The sequence below is a fragment of the Budorcas taxicolor genome, chromosome 12, assembly GCF_023091745.1.
Source record: "Budorcas taxicolor isolate Tak-1 chromosome 12, Takin1.1, whole genome shotgun sequence".
Taxonomy (NCBI): domain Eukaryota; kingdom Metazoa; phylum Chordata; class Mammalia; order Artiodactyla; family Bovidae; genus Budorcas; species Budorcas taxicolor.
In genome coordinates, this window is record NC_068921.1 from 70,496,778 (window position 1) to 70,515,191 (window position 18,414).

General features: G+C 38.8%; 1 protein-coding gene across 1 annotated transcript in view; it reads left to right on the forward strand.

Annotated features, from left to right (window-relative positions):
• Positions 1–18,414, forward strand: part of LOC128057705 (ATP-binding cassette sub-family C member 4-like) — a 390,282-nt gene that overhangs the window by 110,372 nt on the left and 261,496 nt on the right. The window lies entirely within an intron of this gene.

Below are 18,414 nucleotides of genomic sequence, written 5' to 3' on the forward strand. Positions count from 1 at the left end.
AAGGAAGAAAATGTCAGTTGCACTTCAGGTATGCACGACAGAGCACTCTCACATGTCCTTTTCATAAGGTGTCTAAAGTTTAAGTGCTTTTAATTTGCTTGGTCTTTTCAAGGTAAGTGAACAAGTTGATGCTTTTTTTCCCAATAGAGCATATATTTAGCAGCAGGTATTTTCACAGACAGTTTCATCGGATACCAGGTTTTGGTTTTTTTGTTGTTGTAGTTGTTCATTTGTTAGTTTTGTGTGCATGTGATTTAATAACTTACTGAGATAGATTTCTGGACTCAGACTTCCTCAGTTTCCACAGCGTTTCCACTGATAATCACATAGAGAACAGAGAACAGAAGGATACATGATTTGCTTAGTGCTGGAGAGGTTCCTATAGGGAAACATGAATTTTATTAATAAGTGTCTTACAGATGTAATTTTGCTGTGGAAAACGAAGACATCTTTTTAAAGTGTTCATCTCGTTGGAGAACTTTCTGTGAAACTGTGGGGCTTTGAGAATCATAGGATATATAGATGCTTTGAGGAGACTTTGACAATTTAGTCATTAATGAATAATTCTCACCAGGGAGGCAGTACAGAATACTAAGGAAGAGCAGAGGACTCAGAATTCTGTCTCTATGTACCTTGGTTTTCTCTGTCTTACAAGGCAGATAATGGTATCACCCCCTCAATCAGTTGTGAGGACAAAATAGGTCAGTGAGTGTGAAGTGCTTTGTATAGACCCATATGTGCCTGCTGTGACGGTGGAGTGTTGAGTTGGCCATCTCTTCCTGCGCTCTGATTCTGTTCTCTTTTCTTCTTCTTCGTAAAGTAGTAAAACTTTCAAGGAGAGTTTGGAGACTGGATTGTATTCACAGGTAGACACTCCTGTCTTTTCTTGTGGTCCATTCACTCAACATAATTCTGTGACATTTACTGAGAAATTACTATCCTCCAGGTATATAGCCAAGGGCAGCCTAGATCCTGTGTCCTCATCTATCATCCTGCTCTCTGCTTTGACAGACTTGATTAAAAAAAAATTGAGTTTTTATTTATATACTTAGTAATCAGCTGCCCATCAAGGCAAGCTCAGGAAAATACCCCCTTGAGATGAGAAACAGAGAGGATGTGAGACAGAACGAGCCAGGCTAATGTGCTTCCTGGAATGTGGGTGTAATGTGTCCTGAAATGCCTGTTATCAGAAAGCATGTACAACATGGCACCCAAAGGAAAGTGAATGTGGACTTAGGTATGGCTGTTGCTACCTACCTGTGACCTCAAAAATACCTGGAATTAATCTAAGTAATTTTAAAACCTAGATATTCTTTTCAAACTCTGGTGAAATGCCACCTCACACCCTTTAAGATGTCTGCTATCAAAGAAAAGAGAGAGAAAAAAAAGAAAATGATAAGTATTATCAAGGATGTAGAGAAATTAGAATCCTTGTTCATTGCTGATAGGAATGTGAAATAGTGCAGCTACTATGGAAATCAACTTGATGGTTGCTCTGAAGAGTTGATGATGGAATTATCATATGACCTAGCAATTCTACTTAAGAGTATAAACCCAAAAGAATTGGAAGAAAGGTCTTGAAGAGATACTGGAACATGCATGTTATAGCAGCATTATTCTCAACAGCAAAAAGGTAGAGGCACCCAAGGGTCCATTGACAGATGAATCAATAAGCAAAATGCGGTGCGTATACATACAGTAGAATATTATTCAGCCTTAATAAAGAATAAAATGCTGACACATGCTACAGCACAGATGACCTTGAAAAAATTAAGCTAAGTGAAATAAGTCATTTACAAAGGACAAATACTGTATGATTCTACTAATAGGAGTTACCTAGAATAGTAAATTCATGGATACAGGATGTAGAATGGTGAGTGCCAGGAGTGGCCAGGAGAGGGGACTTGTTTAAAGGGCACAGAGTTTCAGTTCTTCAAGATGAAAGGAAATCTGCAGCTGGGTGGTGGTGATGGCTGTACAACAATGGGAATGTATTTAGCATCACTGGACTGTGCACTTAAAGTGGTTAATCTAGCAAATTTTATGTATATTTTATCACAATTGGAAAAAATTTTTTTTCAAAGGTATCCCTTTTAGGAAAAATGGGAAGAACTTTTTAGCACATCAGTCCCCATATTTAAAGATTTCCTCTGGCTATTAGATTTATGACTTATGGTTGCAGTAGAAAATAAATGAACTTAGTTTTATGTTTTGATGGTACTCATCTCTGAAATGGCCATGTGAGATTAGTTAGTAGAAATAAAGGGTATGTCTGTAAAGTCCTTTCACATCCTTGAATGCAAAGCTTTAGAAACATCCCTGCATTATTTTTAATGCTTCTTAAAAGGAAAAAGTTGTATGCTTGTGTACATAAAATAACTCTGTAAATAAATAACATTAGATGATTCTTGGCTCTGCTAATAATATTTGGAAGCACATCTGAGCAAAGACTAAACATGCCTTGACATAAGCATGTTTTGGTTCTATTCTGTTGATTTCCATCCTTCCTTTGAGCATGTTCTAGGTACACACTCCAGAAAGCATGTTTGCAAAATAGTGCTAAGCTTTGTATCTGTGTAAATTCCACTTTATATGCCTTTGTCTCCAACATGCAGTGTCGGTTGATTAAAGAGAGAAAATCTGGAGAGAACTTGCAATGTGTAAAGGTTCCCAGGAAGCCATTCAGGAGGCAGAGAGGGCTAGAATGTTTAAGAGTGTAGACCCAGTGTCAGTGTGACCCACAGTTTATTCCTGCTCTGCCTTGTCAACTGTGGGGCCTTGATGATGTCACTTGGCTGCCAAGCTTCAACATCCTCATCCTTAAACCCGGTCTGGAAATCACTGATCCACAGATTTGTGGTGAAGATGTAACTTAGTGAGATAATGTTTGTGCCCTTGTCTCATTCTTAGGAATGTTCACTCATCAGGAACTGTTATTATTGTTAAGAATCAGGGCACTGGCCTTTTGGGTATTATTTCTACTTAAGTAAAAAGAGTAACACCTTCTGAAATGACTTTTCTATTTACTTTCTGTTTATGTGTTCATGGTCTTTGGTGATTTTCTTTATATTTATCATCTTTGGTGATTTTCTTTATATTTATCTTTTAATAATAAAAACTAAATTGTTACATAAATATGAATAGTAAAGCAAAGAAACAGAAAATAAAAACAAACAAACAAAAAAAAATACAATAGGAATTTTGGGGAGAAACACCACAGAGAAATGTATCTAACATTTTCCACCAAGAGCAAGAAATCAGACTAAAACTTTTTTGTATTTTGATTTCTGTCTTTCCTCCCATCAGCTTCTTTCCTGACTATCACCTTATAGACACTCTTACTTTCCAATGCCCTACCAAGACCGCCAGGCTTTTTCTCAGCCCTCCCCACACTCTTGACTATTTTCTTTCTCTCTTTGAGGACAGGGCCTGTATCTCTCATTTCTGTTCCTCTAGTGCTTGTTACAGTTCCTGACAAGTTACATGAGTATTAATAATAATTCCTAACGTTTATGGAATTGTTAATACATTTTAGTTTCTATCCCATCATTTCCTGCTTAATCCTCACAGTTTGTTGATACCCTTATCTGACAGATTTTAAAACTGAGTCACTGGGAGGTTATCCTACTTTTCAAGTAAGGGGCAGAGCCAGGATTAAAATTTTATGTGTCTATTTTTTTTAATTGAAGTATAGTTGATTCAGTGTTTCAGTTGTATAGGAAAGAGTTTCAGTTTTATCTCCAAAGACTCCCATCGCAGCAGAGTAAAATCTAAAGTACTAGGCATATGACAGAGACCTACGCTCTCCAGTCTCCACCTGTCCACTTCTCAGTCGTGTCTGACTCTTCGTGACCCCATGGACTGCAGCACGCCAGGATTCCCTGTCCATCACCAACTCCCGGAGCTTGCTTAAACTCATGTCCATCGAGTCAGTGATGCCATCCAATCATCCCTTTCTCCTCCTGCCTTCAATCTTTCCTAGCATCAGGGTCTTTTCCAGTGAGTCAGCTCTTCACATCAGGTAACCAAAGTATTGAAGCTTCGGCTTCAGTATCAATCCTTCCAGTGAATATTCAGGATTGATTTCCTTTAGGATTGACTAGTTAGATGTCCTTCCAGTCCAAAGAACTCTCAAGAATCTTCTGCAACACCACAGTTCAAAAGCATCCATTCTTCAACTGTGTTGTAGTCATCAGATATTTTCCCCATTTTTCCTACCATCCCACTTGAAAGGACTCCCCAAACCATAGCAAGAGTAAGTGAGTACAGAGCAAAGCCAGAAGATACTACTCCTATTGCCCCGTCCCTCATTTGGACAAATTCAGTTTAGAAATGGGTTTATGCACTTGTATGTCGTGGGCTGATATGTGTCAGGAGAAGGTCCTCAAAATGTTATCCCTCCCCAACCAAGAGCCCTTTGTCTTTACAGCGTCTTGTTAGCTGCAGAGGTGGAGAAAGTCTACTAGTTTGGTTGCTTGAATTTACTTGTCTAAGTGCACAAACTTACATTCATCTTCCCCTCAAATGAGTAGGAAGCAGTGATGCTTGTGTCTCAACACCCCAATGCAGGGAACTTAGGAAGCTGAGAGCAGACTCTGCAGAGGGGGAGCCCAGTGCTGTTTCTTTGAGTTGCCCCTCTTTGCTGAGCCAGGCCCACACCATGTTCCCTGTGATCCTGGAAGCAGCAGGGAGCATCCATGGTGGTCTCTCTTCCTCCCAGGCTCATTCCCATCACTGCTGACCCCCCATGAACAGGTCAGAACTGGGGGAGATGTGATGGCAACAAGGACCTGGGTAGGAGCAGAGACAGGGGAGTGGGGACATAGACCATCAGTCATGGGGGGAACATTCAAAGATGAATACTGTGTTATTAGGAAGGTACTCCTCAACTTCTGTTCAAAATTTTAGGAATAATCTAAAATGAAAGTTCTTCTTAAATAATTTCCTCAAACACAACAGGTAGCTGAAGTATGTGTGTTCTTTCTGCTCAGGATCTGAAGTAGTTAAATATGTCCTCCAGAAAGAACACTGATTGAGATTATATTCAGGGAGTAGCCTGCTTACTTGAAAGGACCTGGAAAATGGAAGGAAGATGGAGAAAGGAAGGAGGAAGAATATTGGGGACCAGCCTCCCCTTGCCTGGCTACATTGCTTGTGTGAACCTCATGCAGACAGCTGAAGGATGAGAAATCACCAGCATGTGGGAATCTTAAGGTTGATAATTACAAACAGTAACAAGTTTTTATAAAAATCTGAAGTAGAATGATGGTTATTCCACTTACCATTGTTTAGGTGGTTGTTTAGTCCTTGATCCTAAATTCAAGTTTCAAGGGAAACCTTAAATTTGGTCTCGAGGTTTTTTTAGTTCAGTTCAGTACTCATTCTGAAATATTGTATGACTAGTGATTTTCAGTGCTTTGAAGCATGTTGGCCACTTAATCAACTCTGTGCGAATAAATCTCCCCTTATAATGTCTTTTTAGTTATGGATTGTGCTCAGGAGTATGTCCTTTTTTTTGGTGGCACACCCTGAGTTTTCTGTATTCATTTCTCTCTCACCAGGCTTAAACCTGAGACCATATTGATGGAAGGTTTGGAAAGCTCCCTGAGTATCATTCTTCCTCATGATTAAGGAAAAGAAATGTCTATCTTCTTTGTCTTTCCTCTTAGGCTTTTGTGAAATAAGGAGGAAAGTCCAGCCCCAAGGCCAGGCGGGATTTAAATGTGGGGATTCTGAGCAGTTCTGGGCACTTGTGGAGGAGTCAGGTCTCCTCTTGTTCCCACACGTGTGCCTCCCCTTGTCCTGCCCACTCCACTGAAAGGAGCCTGTTGGGCTCTTCTCTTCTGCCCATATTCTTCTGGCCTGGCTTACTGAGCCTTCCAGAGGAAAATGTAAATGGCCTACATGAGCTTATGTACAGAATTCTCTCTTGAGGCCAAGAGCAGACATATATTTCCAGAGTAATTTACTTGTGGCTCCTCCTGAAGCAGATGAATAGGAAGAACTATTTAAAGTATCATGACACAGGTCACAGTGGGTTTCAGGTCCTCCTGGCCTTGCAGTTAATAACGAATTTGAAGCAGGCCATCCTGACATAAGATGAGAATGAGAATTCTTCCTTCCTGAGAGAATGTGAGGGCCAGCTGCTGCCAAAATCAGAGGAGATCTCTCCATGGACAGGGGTGCTGCAGACCCTAGGAGCTGACGTTCCCCTTGCACATGTGGGGATGTTCATTTCACACATGTGGAGAGATTCCAGATCCTACAAGACAGTCTGACCAATGGAGAAAATAACCTAGTTTAATCTTCAGTGCTAATGTGTAAATATTTAATGGTTTGCTTTGAGGCACAAACCTCTACTAATCATGCTGTTGATATTTCCCAGTCACACCAGGCTTGACAGTTAATTTATGTAGACCTTGATGTTAAGTTTCTCATGTAATTATTTCCTCACTTTGTGTGAGTGTTTAAACAGATATTTATTACCAGGGTGGTATTAAAAAAAAATCAAATCTTCCTTTGTCTTCAGTTTTTTCCTTAAGATGAAAAAAACTTCTTCAACACTTTCTTCTGTTAGTTTTCAGTAGTTCAGAAGATATTTTGTAGCACACTTTGTACAATGGAAAATTATTTTAGAGATACTGTTTTGTAAACATACAGTTGCAACTTTATTATTAATAATTAATGAATTTAGATGTTTTTGTATTTTAATGTTGACAGTCTGTACACATTAGAATAAAATAAAAAGAGGTTAAGGTAATAACACTCACTGTTTTGGCATATTTAGGAGCCTGTCTTATTCACTGGAACAATGAAGGAAAATCTGGATCCCTATCATGAGCACACGGATAACGAACTGTGGAATGCCTTAGAAGAGGTAATTTATTAATAGTAACTGTAATTAACTTGTTAACATCAGTATATGTGTGTTTACATTGAGAGCTTTGCAGATAATTAAGGGGAGCGTATCAGTTTCACTGACTTCGGTAACCTCCTAAGAAAACACTGATGACATGTGTTTGCTTAAAAATGTGTGTATTGATGATGATGAAAAGCAACAATATAATGTGACATGTTTGCATTTTAGCTATTTTCCTAGAACCCTGAAGAAATAGACACATTATCTCGTCCTTAGCAGAGTACTCAAGTAGATGTTAAAACTGTGGGATCAGATTCTACTAGTGACCTAGTGAATTAATTACTCCATTACACTCCAATATTCATTTTATTTCTCTGGTCTTAGGAAACATTTCCTGAGTGGGGACAATGGTAATTTTTCCTTATTAACTAAAAGATATAAACAAGATCATACTAGTAAAATGTAGAAGTTTCATAGAAAAGTGTTTATAAAGGTAAATTATATAGTCAGAATTAATGATGATTATTTATTGGCAATTATGTCATTTTAATGCTGTAGCATTAATGCAGATAACAGAACCCTGGAACATCTGCTCAGCTTTTATATGGATTGGTTCATTTCAAAAGAATTTTCTGTTATTTATGTCATGTCCCTTTCTCTGCTTCTTTGAGTTTCCTCACCCTTGCATAAAAAAAAAAAAAAAAAAAAAAAATTGACTATAAAGTTGCTGTCAGTTTGTATTTTATTTTTTTATTTTTAACTATTTTGTGTATTTGCACTCCTTTTACAAATCAGTTCTACTGATGGCAGAAACCCTAGACTTCTTTTTTTAATTTATTTTAATTGAAGGCTAATTACTTTACAATATTGTAGTGATTCTGCCATACATAGTCTTTTGCTTTTAAAAAGTAAGAATGAGCATTCCTATAAATTAATGATGAAAGATCAGAAAGAGAAGTTGAGAAAACAATCCCATTTACCATTGCAACAAAAAGAGTAAAATACCTAGGAATAAACCTACCTAAGGAGACAAAAGACCTATACTCATAAAACTACAAGACACTGACAAAAGAGATCAAAGATGATGCAAACCAGATGGAGGGATATACCACGTTCTTGGATTGGGAGAAACAATATTGTGAAAATGACTATACTACCCAAAGAATCTACAGATTCAGTACAATCTCTGACAAATTACCAATGGCATTTTGCATAGAATTAGAGCCAAAAATCTTACAGTCTTAATGGAAACACAAAAGACCCCAAGTAACCAAAGCAGTCTTAAGAAAGAAAAGCGAAGCTGGAGAAACTAGGTTCCCTGACTTCAGAATGTATTATTGAGTTGGCAAAAAAGTTTGTAGTACAGAGCTAGAGTAATCAAGTTAGTATGGCACTGGCACAAAAACAGAAATACAGATCAATGGAGCAGGCTAGAGAGCCCAGAGATGAACTCGCAAACCCGTAGCCAACTAATCTATGACATAGGAGGCAAGAATATACAATGGAGAAAAGGTGGTCTCTTCAGTAAGTGGTGCTGGGAAAACTGGACAGCTATGTGTAAAAGAATAAAATTAGAACACTCCCTGATAACCTATACAAAACTAAACTCAAAATGGATTGAAAACCTAAATGTAAGACCAGATACTATAAGACTCTTAGAGGAGAACACAGGGAAAACGCTCTACCTAAATAACTACTAAATGTTTGATTGACCTTTTCATTTCAGAGAAGTGTGGCATATTTTTTAAATCTTTTGTTGTTGTTGTTGTTACACAAATTTGAGAGATTGATTGTTCACATTGGTTTGAATTGGTGTGTTTATCATTTGGTGTCACCCTTCTAGGGAAGCTCTGAAATCTGTAATATACAGACGAACCTTGACTATGAGCAGGCAGATTTGGAGGTATGACCATTTCCAGCCAGTAATTCTGGTTTCTGAAGGATGTCACAACTGAGTCTTTATATACCCACCCTGCTTTTCAGCAGCATGTGGATTTTGTTTTCTTAAGTTGAGTCAATTGCTTCACCTTCTCCTGCCTGGAAAACAGTGCACCTCTGATTTCATTTAAGTTTGTGAGTCTTTTACAGTAAAATTCTACAAGAGAAGAGGTGTGCAGAGCATTTAACCATTAAACACAAAGAATGATAGGATGATCCACTACTCTTGAATTCATAGGACAAATTTAATGGTGAAATTGGGACACATCTTAAAAACAATAACTGGAAGTACTGGTGAATTATTTTTATATTTGTTTCCCAGATTGAGATCTTTTTTCACAGATTCTCAAGTAGCCTTATTCTAGAATTTTAGAACATATTGTTCCATGGACAGAGAGGCAATCTAAATTATAAAAATACTGAAGTATTTTTATATACTTTGCCTATTTTTATAGGCAATCTAAATTATAAAAATACTAAGATCTACTTCTATTTAAACTACATTTGGAACTTTCTATAAAAAGAAAGAAATGTGAGTTTATTTCACAAAGTCAAGTGTGTGGTTTCCATGTATTGCTTCTGGAATTAACCCTGTTAACTTTGGTGATATCACTTAGAGAAATCATCCCATCATTATGTTTCTCTAGGAATTGATTCCTTATGACTATTTTAAAAGAAAACTTATCAAATCGTTCATTGAAAAACATACAAATGTGATAAAGAAATAATTCCTAGAGGACCTGGATAAAGGGGTGATTTATCACTCTAAGTTATTGTTGTTCAGTTGCTAAGTCACCTCTGACTTTTTGTGACCCCATGGACTACAGCATGCCAGGCTTCCCTGTCCCTCACCATCTCCTGGAGTTTGCCCAAGTTCATGTCCATTGAATCGATGATGCCATCCAGCCATCTCATCCTCTGATCCCTCTTCTCCTTCTGCCTTCAATGTTTCCCAGCATCAGGGTCTTTTCCAATGAGTCAACTGTTTGCATCTGGTGGCCAAAATATTGGAGCTTCAGCATCAGTCTTTCCAGAGAATATTCAGGGTTGATTTCCTTTAAGATTGACTAGTTTGATCTCCTTGTTTTCCAAGGGACTCTCAATAGTGTTCTCCAGTACCACAGTTCAAAAGCATTGACTCTTCAGCACTCCGTTATTGCCCAGCTCTTGCATCTGTACATGACTACTGGAAAGACCATAGGTTTGATTATATGGACCTTTGTCAACAAAGTGATATCTTTGCTTTTTAACACACTGTCTAGTTTTGCCATAGCTTTCCTGCCAAGAAGCAACCATTTTCTAATTTCAAGGCTACAGTCACAATCTGCACTGATTTTAGAGCCCAAGAAGAAGAAATATGCCACTGCTTCTACCTTTTCCCCTTCTATTTGCTGTGATATGATGGGACTGGATGCCATGATCTTAGTTTTCTTAATGTTGAGTTTTAAGCCTGTTTTTTCACTCTCCTCCTTCACCCTCATCAAGAGGTATCACTAAATCAATGAAGTCAGGTTTTAAGCGAACCAGAAACCCTAGTTATTAATTTGTAAATGATGCCTAACTGGATATGTGAACCCAAACTCACAGAGTTAACCTGAGAATGAGTAGGAGGGAACCACTATGTTTTCCTCTTTATGAACTTCAATTAAATGGAAATGATGGCTTAAATTTTTTTTAAGGTCCTCTAGTTCTGTTTTCTCCTTTTTCATTGGCAGTAATGGACATTCAGAAGGAAGACAGTCCTATGGATGCTGCCTGTCTCATTTTGGTTATTTTTCTAAATATGCTGACAATACATTTTTCATGTACTGAAATTTGCCAACTTACTGTAAACTGATAAAAGTTCATCAGAAATTGGTGCTATTGGGGTGCTAAAAAGCAAAGGCAGCTCCAAAAATATAACATGAGTAGTGCCTGAAGATGAAGCACTTTATCACTCAGAGGTTAAAAGGTCATAGTAGATAAAACTCTGGAAATGAATCATTGATGTGTTGCTTCTGTTTAAAAGCAAAAACAAAACACCTTAGATACTGGGATTTGGAATTAAGAGTAAAGTATGGGGGCTTCCACAGTTGCTCAGTGATAAAGAGTCTGCCTGCAATGGAGGAGAAGTGGGGTTGATCCCTGAGTTGGGAAGATTCCCTGGAGGAGGAAATGGTAACCCACCCAATATTCTTGCCTGGGAAATCCCATGGACAGAGGAACCTGGTGGGCTACAGTAGTCTATAAGGTCTATGACTTAGCAACTAAACAACAAAAATGTCCTGTCAAACTGGGAAGAAATCATACAGCTAAATGTCTGAGATTGATAGTGTCTCTGTTAGGACACAAGTGTGTCTCATCACACAGGAAACAAAGATACAGAAACCTGGGCATCAGCTGCTGGTGCATCAGGAACCATGGGGTTTGGTCCTTACAGGAGCAACAGGTTACATGTCCATTTCCCTGGGGTTTGTATTAGGTGAACTTCCTTTACTGCTGGCCCTGCTCTAGTAAAAGCTCTTCCCCATCTGTTGTTTGCATTTCAGTGTCTCCTTCTGACCCACACCAGATTTTCTATTTGAAAAGTAAGAAATTTCCACCAAATGTGGAAACCACCTGACCTCTGTGTTCCCCTCCTGTGAGGGGCATCAGCAGCCACTACATAGAGTGCACACAGCAATGATGGAGGCAGGCTGCCTTAGAGGCCAGTGTATTATTCTTCAGTTTTGCTGTATTCTATCATTTTCCCAAGCTCAAAATCAATCTGAAGTACTCGATACTGAGGTGCATAGTTTTGAATAGTAGTTATTTGTTTTGTTTTCCTTAAATTATAACTTTTTCAGTGCTTTCCTTTGTTTAAAATGTGATATGATGTTTTGGAGCCAGTTACTTTTCTAAGAATATATCCTTTATACAATTGCACTGAGATGACCCAGAGGGATGGTACAGGGAGGAAGGTGGGAGGGGGGGTTTAGGATGGGGACCACATGTATACCTGTGGCAGATTCATATTGATGTATGGCAAAACCAATACAATATTGTAAAGTAATTAACCTCCAAATAAAATAAAAAAAGGAAGCCTTCCTCAGTGATCAATGCAAAGAAATAGAGGAAAACAATAGAATGGGAAAGACTAGAGATCTCTTCAAGAAAATTAGAGATACCAAGGGAACATTTCATGCAAAGATGGGCTCAATAAAGGACAGAAATGGTATAGACCTAACAGAAGCAAAAGATATTAAGAAGAGGTGGCAAGAATACACAGAAGAACTGTATAAAAAAGATCTTCATAACCCAGATAATCAGGATGGTGTGATTACTCACCTAGAGCCAGACATCCTGGAATATGAAGTCAAGTGGGCCTTAGGAAGCATCACTATGAACAAAGCTAATGGAGGTGATGAAATTCCAGTTGAGCTATTTCAAATCGTAAAAGATGATTCTGTGAAAGTGCTGCACTGGATATGCCAGCAAATTTGGAAAACTCAGCAGTGTCCATAGGACTGGAAAATGTCAGTTTTCATTTCAGTCTCAAAGAAAGGTCATGCCAAAGAATGCTCAAACTCTGCACAATTGTACTCATCTCATACAACAGTAATGTAATGCTCATAATTCTCCAAGCAAGGCTTCAACAATATGTGAACTGTAAACTTCCAGATGTTCAAGCTGGTTTTAGAAAAGGCAGAGGAACCAGAGATGAAATGGCCAACATCTGCTGGATCATGAGAAAAGCAAGAGAGCTCCAGAAAAACCTCTATTTCTGCTTTATGACTCTGTCAATGCCTTTTACTGTGTGGATCACAATAAACTGTGGAAAATTCTGAAAGAGATGGAAATACCAGTCCACCTGACCTGCCTCTTGAGAAATCTGTATGCAGGTCAGGAAGCAACAGTTAGAACTGGACATGGAACAACAGACTGGTTCCAAATAGGAAAAGGAGTACGTCAAGGCTGCATATTGTCACCCTGCTTATTTAACTTATATGCAGAGTACATTATGAGAAATACTGGGCTGGAGGAAGCACAAGCTGGAATCAAGATTTCCAGGAGAAATGTCAATAAATTCAGATATGCAGGTGACAGTACCATTGTGGCAGAAAGTGAAGAAGAACTAAAGAGCCTCTTGATGAAAGTGAAAGAGGAGAGCAAAAAACTTGGCTTAAAGCTCAACATTCAGAAAACGAAGATCATGACATCTGGTCCCGTTACTTCATGGCAAATAGATGGGGAAACAGTGGAAACAGTGGCAGACTTTATTTTTGAGGGCTTCAAAATCACTGCAGATGGTGACTGCAGCCATGAAATTAAAAGATGCTTACTCCTTGGAAGGAAAGTTATGACCAATTTAGCATATTAAAAAGCAGAAACATTACTTTGCCAACAACAGTCCATCTAGTCAATGCTATGGTTTTTCCAGTAGTCACATATGAATGTGAGAGTTGTACTATAAAGAAAGCTGAGCACTGAAGTACTGATGCTTTTGAACTGTGGTTTTGGAGAAGACTCTTGAGAGTCCCTTGGACTGCAAGGAGATCCAACCAGTCCATTCTGAAGGAGATCAGTCCTGAATATTCATTGGAAGGACTGATCTTGAAGCTGAAACTCTAGTACTTTGGCCACCTGATGCAAAGAACTGACTCATTTGAAAAAAGCCTGATGCTGGGAAAGATAGAAGGCAGGAGGAGAAGGGGTCAATAAAGGATGAGATGGTTGGATTGCCTCACTGACTCAATGAACATGAGTTTGAGTAAACTCTGGGAGTTGGTGATGGACAGGGAGGCCTGCTATACTGCAGTTCATGGAGTTGCAAAGAGTTGGACACGACAGAGCGACTGAACTGAACTGAACTGATTTTAAATCCTAAAAGATGATGCTGTTCAAGTGCTGCACTCAATATGCCAGCAAATTTGGAAGACTCAGCAGTGGCCACAGGACTGGTAAGGTCAGTCTTCATTCCATACCCATAGAAGGGCAGTGCCAAGAAATGTTCAAATTACCACACAATTGCACTCATTTCCCATGCTAACAAAGTAATGCTCAAAATTCTTCATGCTAAGCTTCAACTGTGTATGAACCAAGAACTACCAAATGTGAAACCTGGATTTAGAAAAGCCAGAGAAACTGGAGATCAAATTGCCAACATCCATTGGATCATTGAAAAAGCAACAGAATTCCAGAAATATGTCTTTTTCATTGACTACCCTATAGCCTTTGACTGTGTGGATCACAACAAACTGTGGAAAATTCTTAAAGAGATAGGAATACCATACCACCTTACTTGCCTCCTGCAAAACCTGTATTCAGGTCAAGAAGCAACAGTTAGACCCATACAGGGAACAGCTGGTTCCAAAGCAACAATTTGGACTGCTTCCAAATCAGGAAAGGAGTACATCAAGGCTATAAATTGTCACCTTGCTTATTTGACTTATATGCAAAGTACATCATGAGAAATGACGGGCTGGATGAAGCTGGAATCAAGATTGCTGAGAGAAATATCAATGATGTCAGATATGCACCTGATACCACCCTAATGGTAGAAAGTGAAGAGGAACTAAAGATCTTCTTGACAAAAGTGAAAGAGGAGTGTGAAAAAGCTGGCTTAACGTTCAACATTCAAGAAACTAAGATCATGGCATCCTATCTCATCATTTCATTGCAATATATGGGGACATAGTGGAAACAATAACAGACTTTATTTCCAAAATCACTGCAGATGGTGACTGCAGCCATGAAATTAAAAGATGCTTGCTCCTGGGAAAAGGAGTTATAACAAACCTAGACAGAATATTAAAAAGCAGAGACATCACTTTGCCGACAAAGCCCATGTAGTCAAACCTATGGTTTTCCCTGTAGTCATGTACCAGTGTGAAAGTTGGACCATAAATAAGGCTGAGCGCTGAAGAACTGATGCTTCTGAACTGCGGTTCTCGAGAAGATAGTTGTGAGTCCCTTGGACCACAAGCAGATAAAGAAAGTCAATCCTAAAGGAAATTAACCCTGAATTTTCCTTGGAAAGACTGATGATGAAGTTGAAGCTCCAGTACTTTGGCCACCTGATGTGAAGAGACAACTCAGTGGAAAAGCCCCCGATGCTGGAAAAGATGGAAGACAGGTTGAGAAGGGTACAAAAGAGAACAAGATGGTTGGATGGCATCACTGACATAATGGACATGGGTTTCAGCAAACTCCAAGGAATAGTGAAGGGCAAGGAACCCTGGTGTGCTGCTGTCCAAGCAGTTGCAAAGTGTTGGACATGACTCAGCGACTGAACAACAGCAACCTATATCCATAAGCTGGGGGAAATAAGATGTTTTGTTTTATTTTTCATGTGTTTTCATTCACTACAATGCATTTATAACACTGAAGAAAATGAATTTGATTTGTCCACTGCTTATAAGATTAAACTTGGGAAAGAACCATCATCAGAATGGGCTCCAGGATTACTAATGTATAAGGGGCAGTTTGCCATTGTTTGAAACTTGCATATATGAAACTTTAGAAAATAGTAAAGGGCCAATAAGACTATATCTTCAGAGAACCAGATCTTCTGTAAAATTTTTGAAAGTTTTTCTCTAGTGTACCAACTCCTATGCAAAATTTACTTTGGGAAACTTGACTCAACCATAAAGATCCTTTTAACATTTCTGTTTAAATCACAGTGGGAGAAATAGCTTCACTTTTTGAGAGACTTCCTTAACTAACCCCTAGGTGGGGTTTCTGGTGGATGTCCTGTGATGGGAATGGGCGACACTGAGATCTTTCTGTCCTGACTTGACTCCACCATCTTTCTAAGTGAACATTCACTGGAAGGAGCTCTCCCCATCATCCGGCTGTACATGTAAGATATGTAAGAAGTCCTGAGGATGTCAAAGCTCTAGTATCTAAGAAGCTTGTCTACTTCAGTAGCAGTTTGCTTAGAAAAATGTCATTCTTTCTGTATCCACAGGTACAACTTAAAGAATCCATCGAAAGTCTTCCTGCTAAAATGAATACTGAATTAGCAGAATCTGGATTGAACTTGAGTGTTGGTCAGAAACAACTGGTATGCCTTGCCAGGGCTCTTCTCAGGAAGAATCAGATATTGATTCTTGACAAAGCCACATCATACGTGGATCCAAGGTATGGAGCTGAGCCCAGGAAATGTTGAACTGACTTGTAAATGTGGTAAATGGAAAACATTTAGTGAATCTTCGAAATGTTTCTAAGTGCTTGCTTGGCCTCATGGATATCTGTTGATAATATTAATTCCAGAAAACAAAGGATAAAACCAAGACATGTTATATGGTGTCAATGTTGTTATGAGGCATCATAAGAGAGCTGAATTCCTAAATCCAGCTCCTGATAGTTTCAAGCAATTTGGAGGGAAGACTAATTTTCCATCATTTTATGAAAAATAGTAAATTTCTAAGTAGAGTTTTTACTTAGTTTTTTTAGGAACAAGACTAGATGTTAAAGTACTGACTTTTAAAAACATTGTAAAAATATCATAGGATATTTTTAAGTCTTAAGTCTGCTTTTCCTGTCTTTACTGAACTAAATCAACTTCTTTGTTTCTAGAACTGATGAGTTAATACAAAAAAAAATTCGTGAGAGATTTGCCCAGTGCACTTTGGTGATCATTGCACACAGGTTGAGCACCGTTATTGACTCTGATTGGATAATGGTAAGACCCTCACCATTTTCACCATTTATGTTCAATTTTCAATGTATCCTTCCTTGTAAAATTTGATAGGAACCTCCATTAATGTTTCTCTTAGTTTCTTCTCTCATTCCTGAAAATTACTCAAGTACTTAACTATACTTTTAGAATGTACTATTAAATAATATATCCAATAATCTTGTATTTTCATATTAAAAGTTTGAGTTGTCATTTCTTTATGATGGCCAACTGTTAAAATATTCCAAACCCAAGTTATAGCTCCATATTTTAGTGGGGTAGAACACAGTCATTTTCTCTGTGTCATAGTTGTTTCAGCATTTTTGGATTCCCTTATCAAAGTAATAGCTCAAATTTAGACTGCCAGGAGGTTGATGGCTAAAGTTGTAGAATTTCTCAGGAGTCCATGAGAAGGAAAGGCCTAGTGAGAAAAACAGTATTTTTTAACTGAAAGGATTTAATATAAGAAATGTATTACATAGGGATTAGAGGGCTAGAAAAGTGAAACCCTGGGGTAATGATTTTAGAAAGCAGCTACCATAAGCTCAGACAGGTCTCCAGACCTGAAAACTAGGAAGAGAGGCCCTAAAGAATTGATGCTCGTATCTCTGAGGAGAGGTCACTGCCTGGTTGCTGGTCATGTTTGTGAGGGGGCAGGATGGGACTGGTTCTCCAGGTGCTAATAGCCGGGAGCTGGAGTCAGGTCCCAGGGCTGAGGTGACGCTAGTAGCAGATTCAGGTAGAACATTAGCGGTGTTTCCCACCTTCAGTCTCCCTCTAGTGCCCCCTACTGGCAGGACCTAACAAAGGCCACCTGGCAAAAGAGTCTCTGAACTCTTGCAGTGATTTGCAGAGACCCAGCTTCTGCATCACAGATGAGCGTTTGGAAAGAAAGGCAAATCAGGGAGGAGAGACTAACTAAACAAACAGCGAGTCTCTTAACAATAGCTCTGTTCTGTACACACGGCAGGCTCCAGGCTTTGGTCTCTGCATATCTGTCTAGTATCATCCTTTCCAGGTTTGGTTGGCTCTTTCTTCCTTAGGAATTTAATATTTCCTTCCTCCATCTATTCCTTTTCTCTCTCTTTTTCATTTCATCTTTTTCCTTGTCCTTTCCCTCAGTTGCTCAGTTTCAATAAATGAGAAATGGGATGTGGCTTTATAACATAAGGGAAACATTCCTCAAAGGAAAAATTTTGACAACAAATAGTCTCAGGGAATGCAAGATGCTTTAAGGTATGTTGATAGTCCATACAAAACAGGTAATAATCACTAATGAGTGGTCAGTAATACCCACAGTTCCTTATGTCTAAGGATAATAGTACCATCTCTTTTGACTTCTTGGGCAGTTTCTGGAATATCACCTTCAGTCCTTATTTCACATGCATTGTCAGATGGGATCATCAGTGGGGCACTGAGTAGATACCAGGCTGTCAGCATTGAGGCAGTGCCTGTAGTCTCACTCCCCAAGCTGGACATGCCTCCCTCTGGGAAGGCAGATGACAGGAGAGGGGCATCCCTAACCAAAAGGATGCTCTAGGCTCCAAGCAGTGTGTATGGCTACTTGGACTAGACATCACGGTAGGAAGCAGGCTCTACTTGCAGACTTTCATGAGAGATGGGGTGATATTCAAGACTGCCCAACAGTGACTCTTCATGTCTAGAAATGTTTTGTGTCAGGCATCCTTAGTCCTTCATTTTGTGTTCTTGAATGCTAATTGGAAAAGTAACCTTTTATTTCTAGTTTTTACCTGTCACTTTGTTGGTCTTACCTCTCAACATTGTATTTCAAAGACTGTCTCCCAATGCACCATTTTTCCATAACAAATAAATGATGCTGTGAAATTTACCTATTTCAAGTTCTTTGGCAGGCTTTAGACATAGCAGCAGAAAGATGGCTTGATCTCCAGCTCAGTTAAGGGTCTGTTCAATTAAATTCTTTGTTCCTAAATGTACCCTGATGATTTATTTTTGGTTT